Source organism: Psittacula echo (genome assembly GCF_963264785.1).
Source record: "Psittacula echo genome assembly, chromosome: 2".
Lineage (NCBI taxonomy): Eukaryota > Metazoa > Chordata > Aves > Psittaciformes > Psittacidae > Psittacula > Psittacula echo.
In genome coordinates this window covers 87,719,666-87,736,354 of record NC_137737.1, presented here as the reverse complement: position 1 = coordinate 87,736,354, position 16,689 = coordinate 87,719,666, and positions in this window count along the sequence as shown.

Sequence of the window (16,689 nt, the reverse complement as noted above, 5' to 3'; positions counted from 1 at the left end):
ATGAATTTAACTCAGAGAAAGCCTTAAGGAAAAATCCGTTATAGGGTAATTATTTTTCTTTAAGAATATTAACTTTTTACAGAATCACAGAATCAAAGAATCGTTAGAGTTGGAAGGGACCTCTGGAGATTATCTAATTTCGAAAAGCAGGTTTGGAAATGGTGAGAAAGAGGTGCACAAGATTTAAGGGGCAGACGTCCCTCCAGAGGTGCCCCTGGCTGCCTGCAGTGTGCAGTGACAGGGTCTGCCTCACACAGCTCTAGCCAAGGAGTAACCATTGGGGTTTACTTTTGGATTGTCTCGTGAACTATATCCTGGTCAAGGCAGAGCCACCCAGAGCAGTTACACAAGAATGTGTTCAGGCAGGTTTTGAATGTCTCCAGAGAGGAAGATTCCACGACCACCCTGGGCAGTCTGTTCAGTGCTCTGCCACCTTTAGTTTATGGCCATTGCTCCTTGTCCTATCGCTGGGCACCACCGACAAGAGTCTGGCACCGTTCTGCTGGCACCCACCTTTGAGATATCTACATGCATTAAGGAAATCCCGCCCCCCCCAGCCTGCCCTTGACTATACAGGCCCAGCTCCTGCAGTCTTTCCTTGTAAGAAAGATGCCCCAGACCTTGATCGTCCGTGTGGCCCTCCTCTGGACCTTCTCCAGTAGCTCCTTGTCTGTCTTCTACACAGGAGCCCAAAACTGGACACAGTACTCCAGATGTGGCCTCATCAGGGTCGAGTAGAGAGGGAGTATCACCTCCATCAACCTGCTAGCTTCTCTCCCCCTGATGCACCCCAGGATGCTATTGGCCCTCCTGGCTGCAAGGGCACACTGCGGCTCATAATCAACCTATCATCTACCATAGGCAACCTTTTAGCAGCCCCACACTTTTAAAAATTAGCATAAAGCACATACCTTTGGACAGCTTGAAGATCTGTGCTGCCGGCAATGAAGCCTCCCACACTCTGCTTTCCAGTGCCACCACACTCGTGCAAGGATGGCAGGGACTTACCTGCCGCCCTCTGGACTGCGCCTTTCTTGCCTTTGCTCCACACCCAGGGCCTGATGGTGGCTGTGTCCAGCTCAGCTGGGTGCAGACTGTTGAGGAACACCCTGCTGGGGCCTGGTACCCTGCAGGTCTGAGCTCAGTGTGGAGCAGCAGCGCAGGGCAGACTGGGAACCTTCAATGGAGCCTGTGGGCAAAGGGGTGGGTGAAGGCCCCAGATGAGGCTGCTCATGGCCATTAAGACCCACTAGTGCTCTCTGGACCCTGCCATCGTTTTACAGTGATTGCTCTGCGGGGTCGGGGTCAGTGTCAGGACAGGAGTTGTGACTGCCGCAAAATGGCTACCCCCCAGAGCAGCAGGAGCACCCAGGTGGTCCTAGAGCTATCTTGTTGCCTTCTTAAAGAGAAGCAAGACGAGAAGCTGTCTGCTCTTCTGCCTGAGCGAGAAGCAACTCTCTTTCTCATTGGTTCCAAATCTGCTTCTCAAATCCATATTCCACTCAAAGCAGTGCTCCCTTCAGATGTGCCCCTGGCTGCCCACAGTGTGCAGTGACAGGCTCTGCCTCACGCGACTCTAGCCAAAGAGTAACCATGAGTTTTTACTTTTGGATTGTTATGTGAATGATATCCTGATGTCTTCTGAACACTAGGAGCCCAAGGTGAGACTCGGCTTTCCCAGAGAAATCCCTGGGAATGTGGTCCTTGCTCTGCACTGATGTAGGGTATTTCATCTTTCCTTCTCTGAGCTGCTCTGTGGAAAAGGACCTGGGATGCTGACTGATGGCTGGCTGAACATGAGCCAGCTTGTGCCCACGCAGACAAGAAGCCAACAGCATCCTGGCCTGTATCAGAAATAGTGTAGCCAACAGGGATCATCTCCTGTACTGGCCACTGGTGAGGTTGCACCTTGAATACTGTGTTCAGTTCTGGGCCCTCACTACAAGAGAGACATTGAGGTGCTGGAGCGTGTCCAGAGAAGGGCAACGAAGCTGGTGAAGGGTCTGGAGCACAAGTGTGATTGAGGAACAGCTGAGGGGACTGGGATTGTTGAATTTGGAGAACTCTCTTTCTGAGCAAAGACCTTATCACTCTCTACAACTACCTGGAAGGAGGTTGTGGTGAGGTGAGGATTGGTCTCTTTTCTCAAGTAAAGAGTGATAGGACAAGAGATAACAGCCTCAAGTTGTACCAGGGGAGATTTAGATTGGATATTAGGAAATTTTTTTTCACGGAAAGGGTTGTCAAGCATTGAAACAGGCTGCTCAGGGAAGTGGTCAGGTTATCATCCCTAGAGGTATTTAAAAGACAAGTAGATGGGGTGCTTAGGGACATAGTTTAGTGGTGGACTTGGCAATATTAGGTAAATGGTTGGACTTGATGATCTTAAAGGTATTTTCCAACTCAAAAGATTCTGTGATTCTGTGGCTGAAAAAAGTGACATCGAACTGCTCATTCTTTTGAAGGAAAAAAAAAAAAAAAAGAAGGAAGAAGACAAGGGCAATCAGCAACCACCATGTTAAAAAATGGTCTCTGGTTACCTTCCAGTGGAAGGTAGGGGTTTTGCTACATGCTGAAAGGGTACAGCATACCCCATTACATATTCTGATTATCAAACCAGTCTATTACAGGAATGGTATCCGTCTCTGTTAATGTTGTGCAATAATTTCCACTCTAGCCCACTCTTCTCGGTCACCCACCTAAATCTCTTGCTCAAGCTTTTACACTTCAGCTTAAAAATTTCCGCATTTGGCCTCTGCTTTAAGCTACAACTTTTTTTGGAAATGTGAGGTAAAACCGTCTCCTGAGTATAAGGGAAAAGGAAAACACACTTCTCTGTGTCAAAAAAAAACCCCAAAACCGAGTCAAAAAATGTCACTGCTTTTTCACAGCTCGCGGGATGGTCGGAGATGAAAAAAAAAAAGAAAGAAAACAATTGTAAAAAGAGTCTTGTAAAAAAGCAGGATATTTCCTAGGCTAGAAGGCTGCTGGGTTGGAGTTGACGACACGTGTCTGTGCATGCCTTAGTGAGTAGTTGTGAGTTTACATACTTTTTCATATGTACAGTATATAAAGTATATGCTTTTTACACTAAATATATTTTTATGTATCTGTTAAGGCATACATATATAGTAAAAAATGTATATGTGTAAGTGTGCACTGTCCTCCATACAGATACTGCGTATGTGTAAGTTTTTAAGGTACCTATAGAGAATCACATGTTGAGAGCAGGCAATGCGATACCCAGCAAAGGCACAGCTAGGGTGCCAAACCCACACACAGACTAAGTTAGAAAATGATTCAGAAAGTACAATTAGATACTGAATGAGGGCCCACTGAATTTCATAGTTTTTCGTATACTGATTTTGAAAGTTCTAGGACTGGGATTTCTTAAAGACTGCAAATACCTGCGGGAGGGAGGCCTTGGTGTGCTTGCACAGGTGATAAATATACCTCCCCCAACTGCTCATCTCCTAAGCTGCCAAGGGCCCCCTTTCTGAAGCATGGACAAGCCTAGCTTACTCTTTAGGCAAATAACTACCAGGCAGGATCTCTTCTCAGAGAAAGGGATTTCTATGTAAGCTGGTGGAGTTCTGGCAAACTACAGAAAGTGAAATAATTGCTTTTAAACTATGGCTTTTCTGTTTGTTTTAATTTCCTCAGAAATTCTGTAGAAGAATTTTGCTAGCAGAAGCCTGACCATGGTTAAAAGCTGAGGAGAAAATATCTTCCAGTGTAAGTGGTCTACTCACTTGGAAGAGAAATAACCTGAGCCAAGCACCACAGCAGGCAATGTCTGCTGTCTGCAGCTGATGATCCCTTTTGCTTCCTCCACCCCTGTTAGCCATCCCTTCCCAGGAAAGCCGTCACCTGGGAGAGATGTAGACGCCAGAGGCGTGCAGTCCCTTCAGGCTGTGTAAGGACACACTGTCATATCCTCTGTGCTTTCGCTGTTATTGATTGGCCCTTTTCTGCATTTGGGCATTCTTACAAGTGCAGCTCTTCTAAAAAGCAACTACTTCGAAGTGAGCACTGATGTCATTGCTGACATTATGCTCTTTCCATTTTACACATTGCATCTATGGTTGTAACTAAAAATGTCATGGTTTTACCTTGTATTTTAGAGATAATACTGAGTCATGTAATTCCTTTCTCCCATTTACAGTTTCTTAGCTTCACTTCAGCAAATACAAAAGCGTGCTTTTCACAATGCTGTTTAAAGAAAAGACAAACAGAAACTATTTTCAGGGACATTATCTGAGGCACCAACAGTTGGCCTTATTCTATCCCTACTGAAATAGTTCTTTGTTTTTAAAGTCTTTTATTTAAATAATAAAGAATAAGAGAAAACACCATCTGACCAGAAAGTTGTCTGTACAATTTAGAAATGGTTATTAGACCGTGGGTGGTCAGGAGTCGATGGGTTTTCTCCAGTTCCAGACTAAAGCAAAAACCTCCCTGTCCTGATTCTGCTCATAAAGGGGTTCTGGCCAGCATCATTTCCAGAGTGTCATGTGATAGGAGCTTCCTAACCTCGCAGAGGGCACTTTAATCCAGAATGAAAAACATGTCCTGAGAGAATATTTTAAATCAGCACTAGCTCTGTGCAACAGTCACAAGGATGAGGTAGCTGCAGATCCTATTCACATTCTATCGATAGATCCTGCAATTCACAGGTACTTGTCATACACTCTTGACTGTTTTTAGTTTTTGTTTTCTGACTGTACAGCCTCATGACAAATGGAAAGAAGGAAAAGTTGTCTTAAAGTCTTCACCAAAACTTCAAAAAAACATGAAGTAAAAAGAGCACAAAATTCCATTGCTCCAAACTTCTGGTTGAAATATCGATAAGGAAGTTCAGTGATCAAAGCAAAGCTTCTGGACGTCATAGAAGAAGGCTTTTCAGGATTTTAAAATTTTATTTTCCAAAAGGCCTAACCTTTTGGGCCTTCCTGGTTGTGCTTTGTGTGTTCTGCTTTCAAGGTATATATGCTGTAGGTTAGAAAGAATGCTTTCTCATGGAGAGTAAACATTTTTATAGTAATTAATTAAAATAATCTAATTCCAAATCCCATGGATTTCTCTTGAAGTAATCAAATGCCCCAAATTAAACAGAAGTTAATCACCTTGCTTAATTTGGAACTCAGCAACCTCTTAATGGTTTTATAATTTTTGAAACGTTATAAGCAATTTGTATTTGTGAATAGGACTAAAAAGGCTTTCCTGACTGATGGAGTTGAGGTGGAATCGGTTGATATAAAGGATCTATTAAAACATCATTGGAAAAAGCTCTATAGTTCATGCACTGGTTCGGTTAATCTCTATAGATTTTTTAATGCTATTGCTGGAAGGCTGGTTTTGGAGAGGAAGAATGCAACCTTCTTTTTTGTACTTCATGGATCCTTAACCCTTATTTAAAGAGGACTTTGGATTTTAGACCAAATAACTGTTCTTGTAAGTATATCAAACAGTTAAAAAAAAAAAAAAGCTAGTTAATGATGTTCAACATAAGTAATGATGTTAAATAGTGAAATTTAATTTCTTAAAAACTTAAATCCTCATATCTTTTGGAATGCATTGTACTGTAGGATGTCTGAGTAAATTAAATTCTCCCCTGCACACTAAAACATCAATTTCCTTATGGTAATTATCTGCTAGATTGGATCTGTCAGTAGCAGGGAAGCATGCCTGACATTATACCCTTTTTACAAAAAATGATTACAAAAAATTAAGACGAATGAGTAAAATTAAGGCTGTGGCTGGTAAGCCCATATAAAGCTCTCATAGATCACTTTACATAAGCTACCATTGTACTGGATACTAAGCTTTTAATGACTAGTTGCATAATGAGGTGAAGGCCATTAAAGAACAGCAGAGGTAACCGATCACAGAGATAAGAGCTAAAAAATGATTTTCAGCCAACTAGAAGCAATTTATTATACACAAAAAACACAGCTCTAACTGAAATGTCTGGATAGATGAGGAACTTTTGAAAGTTGACAGGATTTCCTTCCTGGGGAAGTTTTACAAATACGATGGGAGCCTGTCTCTGTCATATTAGATTCTTTTTCTCTGCTATTCAGTACTCCAGAATTGGTGTGGAGGGATTTTTTTCATGTTGTTTCTTAATATGGCTGGACTGAAGCACTGCATTTCATTAGCCCACTTGAAAGGTAAATTAGAGTGAGAAGTAGCTATTATAAAAGAAATTCTTAGCACATTGCCAGTGAGCAGTGTATGGAAATAGGTTAGTGATTGCAAGTCAATTGATACCCTATCCTGGGCTGAAAAATAGCATCCATGTTACAGAACTGCCTCTCGGGATGTGGGGTTTAGGGTTGCAAAGTAACATATTGCTCCCGGGCCAGTGTAGAAATGAATATGTAAGTAAATTCTCTTATAATGAGCAGCCACTCTGGGCCAAACCAGAAAAAGTGCCTTAAAGGTATCAGAGTCAAATGCTGAGGTATCCCCATTGCATAAGAGAAACCACATCCCTCATATAGACCAAGGGAATGTGGGAAAGAGTGCCTAAGGAGTGGCAGGAACTGCAGGTGCAGGTGAAAACCTGCAGCTGGGCTGTCTGAAATACTTGGTGTGTAGCCACCTTAACACAGCCAGTGGGAGATGCACACATGGGTATATAAACATGTATATAAACATACACACAGACACACACACATATACATCTAACATACAGATGCACACACATACTAGCATATTTACTGTGTCTATATAAACCCCTATTGTTTACTGAAAAGTATAATTTTCACAGCACTTTATAACAAAAAAACAGCCTGGGAAAGATACTTTATCTTCTTTTTTCCTTCTTTTCCACATCTCCTTTATGTGCTATTGAAGTTCAGTGGTGTCCTGGCTTACAGGATTCAACAAGGCTGGATAAACCATAAGCTGCTTGGAGATAGGGGAGGTTACTACAGACAAAGTAGGAGAGTGTCCAAAGGAGGGACACAGAGGTGGGTGTGGGGCTTGAAGCACGTCATCTAAGGACTAAGGAACTTTATCCTGAAGAAAAGGAGTCAGATGGGAGGATGTAACTGCAATCTTCAACTAACCAAAGGTTAGAACTTTGTAATGGAGTCCAGTGTTTCTGTGAGGTGCAATTGCCGAGTGACATCAGGCAACAGTCACAGACCCTAACAGAGACAACACAAAGAAAAGATGCTCACAGGGACAGTTGGGAAAGACTGGAATGTGATGCCCACACAAGTGTGGAGTCTCCATTCTTGGAGATTTTTCACAAGCCAGCTAGCTGTGCAAGACCCTGGGCGACATGCTTTGTCTTCACTTTTAAGGCCAGATTTTGAAGGGGGGGTTATATAGATAATGTCCAGAGCTCCACTACAAACTACATTTTTCTATGACTCCATGATTCTTTTCTGAAACTTATGGCCATCTTATTCCCATAGAAGTTGTGAATCCTACCCATATCGCTTCCTCACAAGAGCATATCCTAATTCCCAGGATAGGCTTCTTAGGGAACTGTACCTTTATTGGTACTGTTGTCTTCTGGAACTTTATCTAGCTTATGTATGCACTGTACCAGGTAATTCCGTGCAAACTCTGAAACAGATTTCTGCAACTGTGTCTGTGTGAGCAAATTAAACACCTCAGGGGACTGTTCTTTGCTATACAACTGAAACAGCTATGCTATTAGATTTTTAGCATGGTGCCTCACCTATTTTTGGTTCATGCTGAACAGTATTCTTCTCCACTGGCCCAAAAACATCTCAGACATAAATTCAGAAATTGGCAGGAGTTACCAATTCTTCTTACCAGTGGCACTCTTGTTTTGGAGTCTTGCCAAGTTAACAGTACAGACATTGGCTGTTACTTGACCCAAGTGCCATCAAGTGGCCCTTGATGTGTTCTATTTCATCAGTACAGACACAGCCTCAAAGTCTAGGCAACTTTCCAGTCAAAGGGTCAACTTCAGGATGCCATGGCAGTTGTGTACCTTGTGGGGAGGAGTATTAATCTCAGTTTTTGATTTGAGTAATTAAATCCCACCTGACTTCTGCTTTAGGGATATATTGCCCTCCGTGCACCAAATCTTTAGCCATCAGAAAGCTGCAGCCTGATTTACAAAGCACTGAAGTCAGTGGAAGCTTTTGCTTTTTTTTTAATATTTTATTTTTGCTTGGAGCTTGTCCAGTTTACTGATAGGGTGCATAGTTCAAGTTACCTTGCATTTAGGCAGCTTTATCAAGGCTGTCATTAATACTTCTCTTTTTTAATCACTTATCTTTATGATGTGGCTTGCCTTCTATGACATCTTCAGTCATTCCGGTCATTTCTCCTTTATCCTCTAATTATTTTAAGTGTAAATCAGTTTGATTTTCAGCCTGCTGACTATGTCATTATCTGAGATGTGTACACACTACCATATTTACTGTGTCAAGCTGCTGGTGGCTAACACAATTATATGCTTTTTTCACTGATATCTGATCTGCTAATTAACTGGAAAATATTTTGATTGGGGTGAATGCTTACCCAAATTATTTAATTGTCCCATTCAAGGGTGTCAGAAAAAAAAAATTAATAATGGAGATGAGCCTAGGAAGTTATGTGAGATTTCACACTAACAGCTTTTCAGGGTAGGGCTGGAATTAGACAAATAGAGGAATAGCAAGAGCAGCGTGGAGCCTGCAGTAAAAGAAATTAGCTCACATTTTAATTTCAATACAGAATAATAGTAAGAGAACTTAGGTTTTATCTATACCCTTTACAACTTTATTTTCTTACTTTCTTGACAAAGCAAAGTGCCCTGATCCCCATACTAAAAGAGTGTATATGTGGAGGAGATGAAGTTTAAGAGAACTGAGACCATAACACGGAGAAATTGGAAAGCCCTAACTCTGAGGTCTGTGCCGGCTTAAGAGGATTGGACTTCTTTAACAGTCGTGGGTGGCTTTTTAATCTGAATTGACTGGCAGTCACTGTTGGTGACATGGTAGAAAGCTGCAAGTAATTTTATCAGCAGTGAGTTTTTACTTTTACCCTGTGCAAAATACGTTGGACACTCTTTCTTCAAGAAGCATAGTGGTCCTGTAAGAAACTTTGTTTAGTTTTTAAGCAGAAAGTCTAAGAATTACTTTTTTTTACTAAAGGTAATGAACTCACTGAATACTCACAGGTTCTTGTTGAAGGAAATGTCTGGATTCAAAAGATACATCTCTGCTTTACTCAATAACTGCAGTATTTGTGTATTGTTAGATTTCTTATCTGCAATGAAATGGTTAACTACTTTAAGTGGTGTTGAGTGAGTGACCTATAGGTTTTTTAGTGGTCATTGATAGAAACAATAAGGTTTACACCACAGGATTCAGCAAGATATATGTTGTTCTAAAACTGAGAACCAGCGATGTGCTTGTGTTCAGTTTTGTCTGTAAGTACGTTGCTGTAAAGTGATTATTTCTTGAATCAAAGGCCCACATCAAAGATGAGAGAAGCTGCATAAATGCACTTTTATTCATGTGAATAGCTCCATTGAATTCCTTCATACAGCTACTTGTGTGGTTTAGATCTTTATTAAGAAGTCCTGGAAATTTCATTTTGCGTTTCAATTTTGAGAATGCTGAAGAAATACACGGCAAAATCCTAAACTAATGAGTTTACACGTAATTTATACATACAGATTTGTTTCATGCAGAGTAACAAGGAGCCATATAATGCCTATTATCTAAAGATGGAACCTGTTTGTTATCTTTTTAATAGCAGCAGAGATAGGACACTGTCAGAGGCTTGCAGTATAAGCCATGGTAAAAGGAAGAACACTTACCATAATGTTAGCCAGCTGCTGAGTTAGTGATGCTCCAATGTTGCACAGTCAGGCAAACAAAGTCATCAGTCAGTGGAACATGGATGCCTAAAGACCTTTGACTTTCAGGGCCTACATATATATAAATCATAAACTTACCATATATGCTCATTCCTAGACTAAGTAATGAGCACACAGCAACAGCAAATGCTTTGGTCCCATAAGCAGCTACACTTAGGCCTGATTTCTATTTCTCTGAAGAAACCCCCAATGAAAATCAAAGTTAGTAAATGAGGAGGTGATCTGGGCAGTTATTTTCATTCTCAGCCTTTACTGAGACACATTTCATCAGGCGTATCTCAGAGCTGCTGTTTTTCAGTGAAGATGTGAGGCATAGTCTTGACTTCTCACCATCCAGGAGGTACTCATTCCTTACTACAAAGCCAGCAATTGCAATTTTTAAATACAAATGGACCTGGATGAGACAACAAGCAGCTGTTCTGCCTCAGCACAAGATAGGTCAGTAGTTTGGGAGCAATCTCCTCTGGGATGGCTGGATACATCAGGACTGCTTTGTATTGCTGCACACTGGGGAAAACACAGAGTCCCGTGCTAAAGGGTAAACCAAGCCTCTTGACTCCTGCATTGCTGGGGGGAAAGAAAAGACTGCAGGGGCTGAGACATGCTGAGATTTGAAACAAGGAGCTTTTTTTAGCTATCAGTGGAGAGGGATACTCCACTTAAACTTTGTTTCCTCCTCTGCTCTGCCCAGGTTCTCCAATTAAATTGTACTTTATCTCTCAATTTCTGAAGGCCACACAAATTCTCTACTTGCTCATGATATTTTTCTAATTTCTTCATTAAACAAAAAATGTTTCCATCTACAGCAAAATGAAACAAAGTTTCCAGTTATTATACGCTTTTGGTTTCTGTCTCCTCTATAAGTACCTTATTTTCTCCAGTCATTTTCAAGATTTCAGGCTAGGATCACCACAGCCTCTTATATCGTATTATTTTCCTACCATGAAGTTGTTTATGTGTATTGTTTACCCAACAGACATTTCTCTTTCACTTGGTATATTCATTACTAAATAATTCTGTGAGAAGATACAGGCCACTGATTTTTTGCAATTTGCATCCCCATACTCTAAGCTATGTTGAAAGCAAAGCTTTTTGGTCCTCTTGCTTTGGAAGTATATTAATATTTCTATGACCTTTACTAGATGGCAGATGAGAAGCATTAGGAATAAAATAACAAACAAACCAAAAGCAACCAATTTTGTTAAAACACATATTTCTGAAAGGAGCAAGAGAAACAAGAATCTAGTCTAAAAAAATATAAACTTTAGCTAGTTATGCTAATTGTTCAGCTGTTGCCTACTTTTCCATTCCAAAATGTTTCTTTATGATCAATTTATTCAACATAACGTAAAAATGTATTTGAAAGGATTCAGTAGCTATGAATACAAAAATATATAGATAGTATTTAGAGACACTTAGAAAGAAATAGAATAGTTTAAGACGTGTTTATATATTGTGTATGTTGAAGTGATCATATTCAAAGCACGGTCACTGTGCTAACAACTACTTCACACAAAATTACTTAAATAATTTAATTTCCAAAGCCTGCTGCTTATAAAGAGAAATTCTGTGAAACAAGCTGCAGATGTAGTGACTTTTTGCGTGGTGCAAATGCTCTGCTTTAGAAGACTATACTTTCCAAAGCCTTTAGAAGACTGTAGAAGAAAAAACAACTAAATTCTACCCAGGAAACCATTTCTCTCACAGCAGCACTGTTTTTCAGTGGTTTTACTACACACCGGAAGCCAGCTCTGTTCCTGTTCATCTAGGTGTCGATGCCATAACTCAAAGGAACAGATCCAAAAATGAATTTTAATGACTTGAAATTTGACTGCTTTATGAACACTCTGTATGGATTAACAACATCTATGATTCAGCAAGGCATTTAACAGATAGAAAGCAGAAGTTGCCCCACGAACTTAAGTATTTCTTCACTGGTTTCCAACTGGAGGCAAAACTGGCATTTTTTAATAGCAATCCTCTTTCATATACTTTATATCATATACTTTCTATCATATGCCACACTAGCAACTAGGGGTGTGTGTCTGTGTTATTTCTCTTTAGGATAGTGCGGAAGAGTCAGAAAACTTTAAGATAGCAATAAACAGTTCACTATACCAGGAATCACATGAATCTAGAAGAGATCGGGTTAAATCAAGTGGTGCTATTTATAGGATTGACATGATGGGAAAAATCCCCTTTTATCTTCACTACCAAGAGCAATGCTATTACAACCAGTAAAAACAGGGATGGATAGGCCTTATATTGAATGTGTCACATACTTTTTTTTTTTTTTTTTATTAATACTTTCATAAGTTCTTCTCTTTCAATACATTAAAATTTTCCCTCGAGGTTTCAAGGAATAGTCTCTCATAATCTTGGAACTAAAATATAGATTCGTTAAAACCAATTAATTTTAAATGAAATGAGTCGTTGCTTGGACACAAGCATTTCCATTTCATTTGCAATTAAAGTCCAAGAGCTTCTTGATCTTTGTTCAAGTTTTCAGAGAAACTGAAAGTAACTAGAAACTGAGTTTAAAAACCTCCTTTCCTCCCCACTGTTTATTTTTTTCTACATTTCTTCAGCTTATTCTAGCAGTATAGAGAAGTGTAAATCATCCTTACATTTTTAACAGTTTTATCTAGAGGATTTCTAATACACAGCTTTCACTCATTAGATGCAGAGATTCTAGCTCTCAACTTAATCTGTAAAGTCAGAGAAAGCTATGCTGAGTTATCCGGCTAAGACCTGCTCCATTTTAAAAAATAGCTCCCATCTCCTTAGATTATTGTGCTTTAATTATACCATGTGTAAAATATTTTTATGCATAAAGCAGCCAATCAGAACTTAACTTAAGCGATGGCATCTGTCTTTGCAGTTAATGTTCTTAGCTCACTGCTGCTTTAAAATATAATCAGTTTTCATCTGCTAGTTTGAATGGAACTGAAGTTTCTGCTGAAGGTATAGCCTGTGATGCTACATTGCATTGCGCAAAGATAGTTCCTACATTCACACCCAAAGTCAGATCACTCTCCTTGCACTGCAGGGTAGGGGCTGTGAAAGATTTCATTGCAATCCTTTTCAACCATATAACAACATAGCCCTTATAAAAGATTTGTAAATGTTTTTATGTGGTACATAATTCCATATGACATGATAAAATAAATTTGCAAAATAGACTATGTTTTTATCTAAAATATTCACTGACTTGCATACATGCATAGCTCCAAAATGAACAAGCACAAAAGGCGAAGGCAGGTTGTGTGCTTTCTGTACCTATACACGAGCTTTAACTTTGCACATGTACGTGCAAATTCTAATTTAATGCATACAGAGAAACTGATTAGATGAGAGCATCTTTTTTTAAAAAATATGGCATCAGTGATTTGTGCACAATGAAAATACAGAAAGCTAGAAGTGCTACAGTTTCTTTGTTAGGTCAGACATTTCAAGAACTGGAATCATTCTGCTCCACTCTAGGATAAACAATCTGCTACAGTCTTATTAGGAGAAATGGCACACCTTAACATCAGTGCCTGCCTTGCTTAGCTGTCATCTCACATTCCAAGAGGCTTCTTTGTCCTCTACGACTGAAATTTGTACAGCAGTGTCAGGGATTTGGATGCTAGGTTTCCATTATTGTTGCTGAGGATCTTAACCCCTGTGTTGAGGGATGTTAGTTCTTTTTGTGGATTTGCTGTCTTCTGGGCCTGTGGTTTATGTTCCCCACCTTTCAGCACTTCCAATGAGTCTTCAGTCTGCTCTTAAAAAGGCCTGTTGCCACTGGTGCATTTTAAAATCATCCACAGAAAGCCTTTAAGTGGCTATGGGAAAGCTATTTCTTACAAACACGTTACACATATGTATCTCAAAAGCCTGGAGAAAGCCTGCACTGGAGAAAAGCAAGCAGTAGAGGTAACAGAGCAGGAATATAGATGATTTGGATAATACAAGAGACGTTAGGACAGAAATTTCTGAGCAAGTTGCCAGGCTGTCCAAATGAAATGATTTGGACTATGTTGGCTCCTGGAGCACAGGAGAACTCCCTGATCTAAAAATTTGCATTTGGTCTTCTCTTCCCCATGGGTGCAATACCCTCATGTTGTCTACATCAACACCAGAAATAAAACAGTGCCAAGACAGAGACTTAAGTCCCGGCCTTCCGTCTTCCCTATTTAATGTTTTCAGCTTAAGCATAACAGAATTAAAGCACGGATGCAAGCCACACAGTCTTAACTAGCCTCCAGACCAGAGATCATAACCTGTCTCCTTTTATTCACTACACACAAAGCCAGAGATTAAAATCTCTGAGGTTAAAATCTCTAAGATTAAAATATCACTCTGTGACATTTAACCATCTTTGTAAGGCATGCTTATGACAGCTGAGGAGAAGGGCTACTGCTCTGTAATGATTTCTTAGTTAGTAATATATTTACATATGTATGTCCACATGTGTATATATATATGTATGTATACACACAGAATATTTACGTAAACAGATGAAACAGCTGCCACATCATTTTCAACCTTAGTTAAGAAGGCAATCCAGTACAGAGAACAAGTTTCAAGCCTTTGACTTATGATTCCTTTTGTTTTTAATATGGTTTTAACTGTCAATGCTAGAAAGTCATAAATATGAGACTAATGCAATAAGAACTACCACAAACACCCACTTCTATGTTATTTTATTTTTGTTCCCTACTCAAAGTATCCACACATCTTCACAGATTTCCTTCCTCCTCACTATCAGACACTGAGGCTCTCAGTTATGCAGGTAAAAAGGACTGACACTTTCTAAACTGTAAGTTTGTTGCAAGAATTATAAAGACTAACTGGAATCACCCTTTGAGAAAAATGTTTTGGTGACTATACTGACATGAACTTCCATGTTTTGCTATGTATCTGCAGTCACAGAGAAAGAAAGACTTTCAAAATGTGTTCTTACATTCCTAAACGTGCCCTCTCTTACCTTCTCACTGCTTTCTTCATAAACAGTTACGCCCATTTGCCTCAGAGAATATTAACAATTTACAGTATTTTATAGTATTAGGGTCAGCTCCCCCAAAAACAATGGTGGGAAATCTTCATAAGAGTTTTAAATCTTATTTTAAATCTCACTTTCTGGTTATATGTAATGTGCTGAAAGACAGATTCCTACAGCAACTATAACAGCGGTATGCTCTCTGCCTCTTGCCTCTTTTCAGACTTTCTTGGACACACAAGCTTGTGTCACAACTAACCTGCACTGCATATTTGAAGAACAGCCATGTAACACCTCTGCTATGAAACACCTAAAAGAAAAGCAAGGCTGCTTTTTCTTTAGGTGTTTTGTCGGTTCTGTGCTTTTCTGACACAGAACTGACCACAGAATCTTATGTTCACTCACTCCCCAAACATAAAATACTTTCTTTTGACTTAAATCCCTTTTGAAATCTCCAAAGCAACTTGCTGAAAGGGTGCAACCTTTCTCTCAAAAATCAATTACTAAATTAATCTTACATTAACTATGATGATGCCAGTGAATTTCCATACAACTCAATGAAAATGAATTTGTGTTTTCTAGGTGGCAATGGGCAGTTCATTTAAATACAAATCAAAACAAAACATAAAATGTTGCTTCCTATGCAAAAGCTAAACAAAGAATTTGATTGCACTAAAGGACTTTGAAACCTAATATGTTGACTTTACCTTGGGATTTCCTGGAAATAAAAATACAATAAAAATACATCAATAAACTTGACATATAAAAATACTACTCATATTTGAAGATGAAGAAACCGTGTTTCTTCTGTGCTATATCCTATACAGTCCTGTTGATTTCAGAATGCTTAAAACAGGGTATAATGGATTTTGTCCCACACACTGTGGAAGCTCCATGCAATAGAAACATAGTGCAGAAGTGTTTGCGTGCTGCCTGGTCTATCTGGTATTGCTGATACTTTTGACAGGAACATTTATTAGATCATGTTAGCAGTAGACAAGAGACTCCCTCTGATACCCATAATTGTCTTCAGAAGACTGACCGTATATTGTAGACGTGTCAAATAAAGCAGCTATAAAAGCATCCACCACATGCAGTCACTTGCTACTTTCTGAGAAATTATTACAGTCATGGCTTGAGTGTGAAGTGTCCCTGCCCATGGCAGGGGGGTTGGAACTAGGTGATCTTAAGGTCCTTTCCAACCCTAACTATTCTATGATTCTATGATCAAAGGGTGAAAAAAAAAGGGTTACCATTTTAAAAACAGTAAGAATGAGATCACGTCATCCATGAAAAGCATGTGGAGGTGAATTGGGGTAGTCTGACCCCAGATTCCAGGAGTAAACTCTTGTCTCTTCACCTCTCCACTACAGTATAGCTTGACCTGTGTCCACTGAAATCAGAAGGAATTTTTATCATTTATTTCACAAAGGGAAGGAATCAAATGTTAAGCATCCCTCTTTTATTGGCATCAATGTCTAATGCTGGGGGGAGATTCCCAGAATCCCTAATGGTATTACATAACAGTTTCAAAGAGGGCTATGATCCCCCATCTTAGGTCAGTGGACACTATCTTAGACCACAAGTAGGTCCAGAGAAAGTAAAATAGGACTGTTAAAATTCTGCAGCTGCAGGTACTAACCTGGGGAAATGTACCACTCAGCCTAGAAAAAGGCTGGTAAAACCTGCCCTACAATGTCTGCATATGAATGTGCTTGCCGTATGTTTCCTACACATGCTTTTTCAAAACATCAGGGATTAATTCCTGGTTATGGAAAGTATCCGTCAGCACAGAACGAGAACCCTGTTCTTGATATCTACTGAAAACTAAGAAAATTCACTA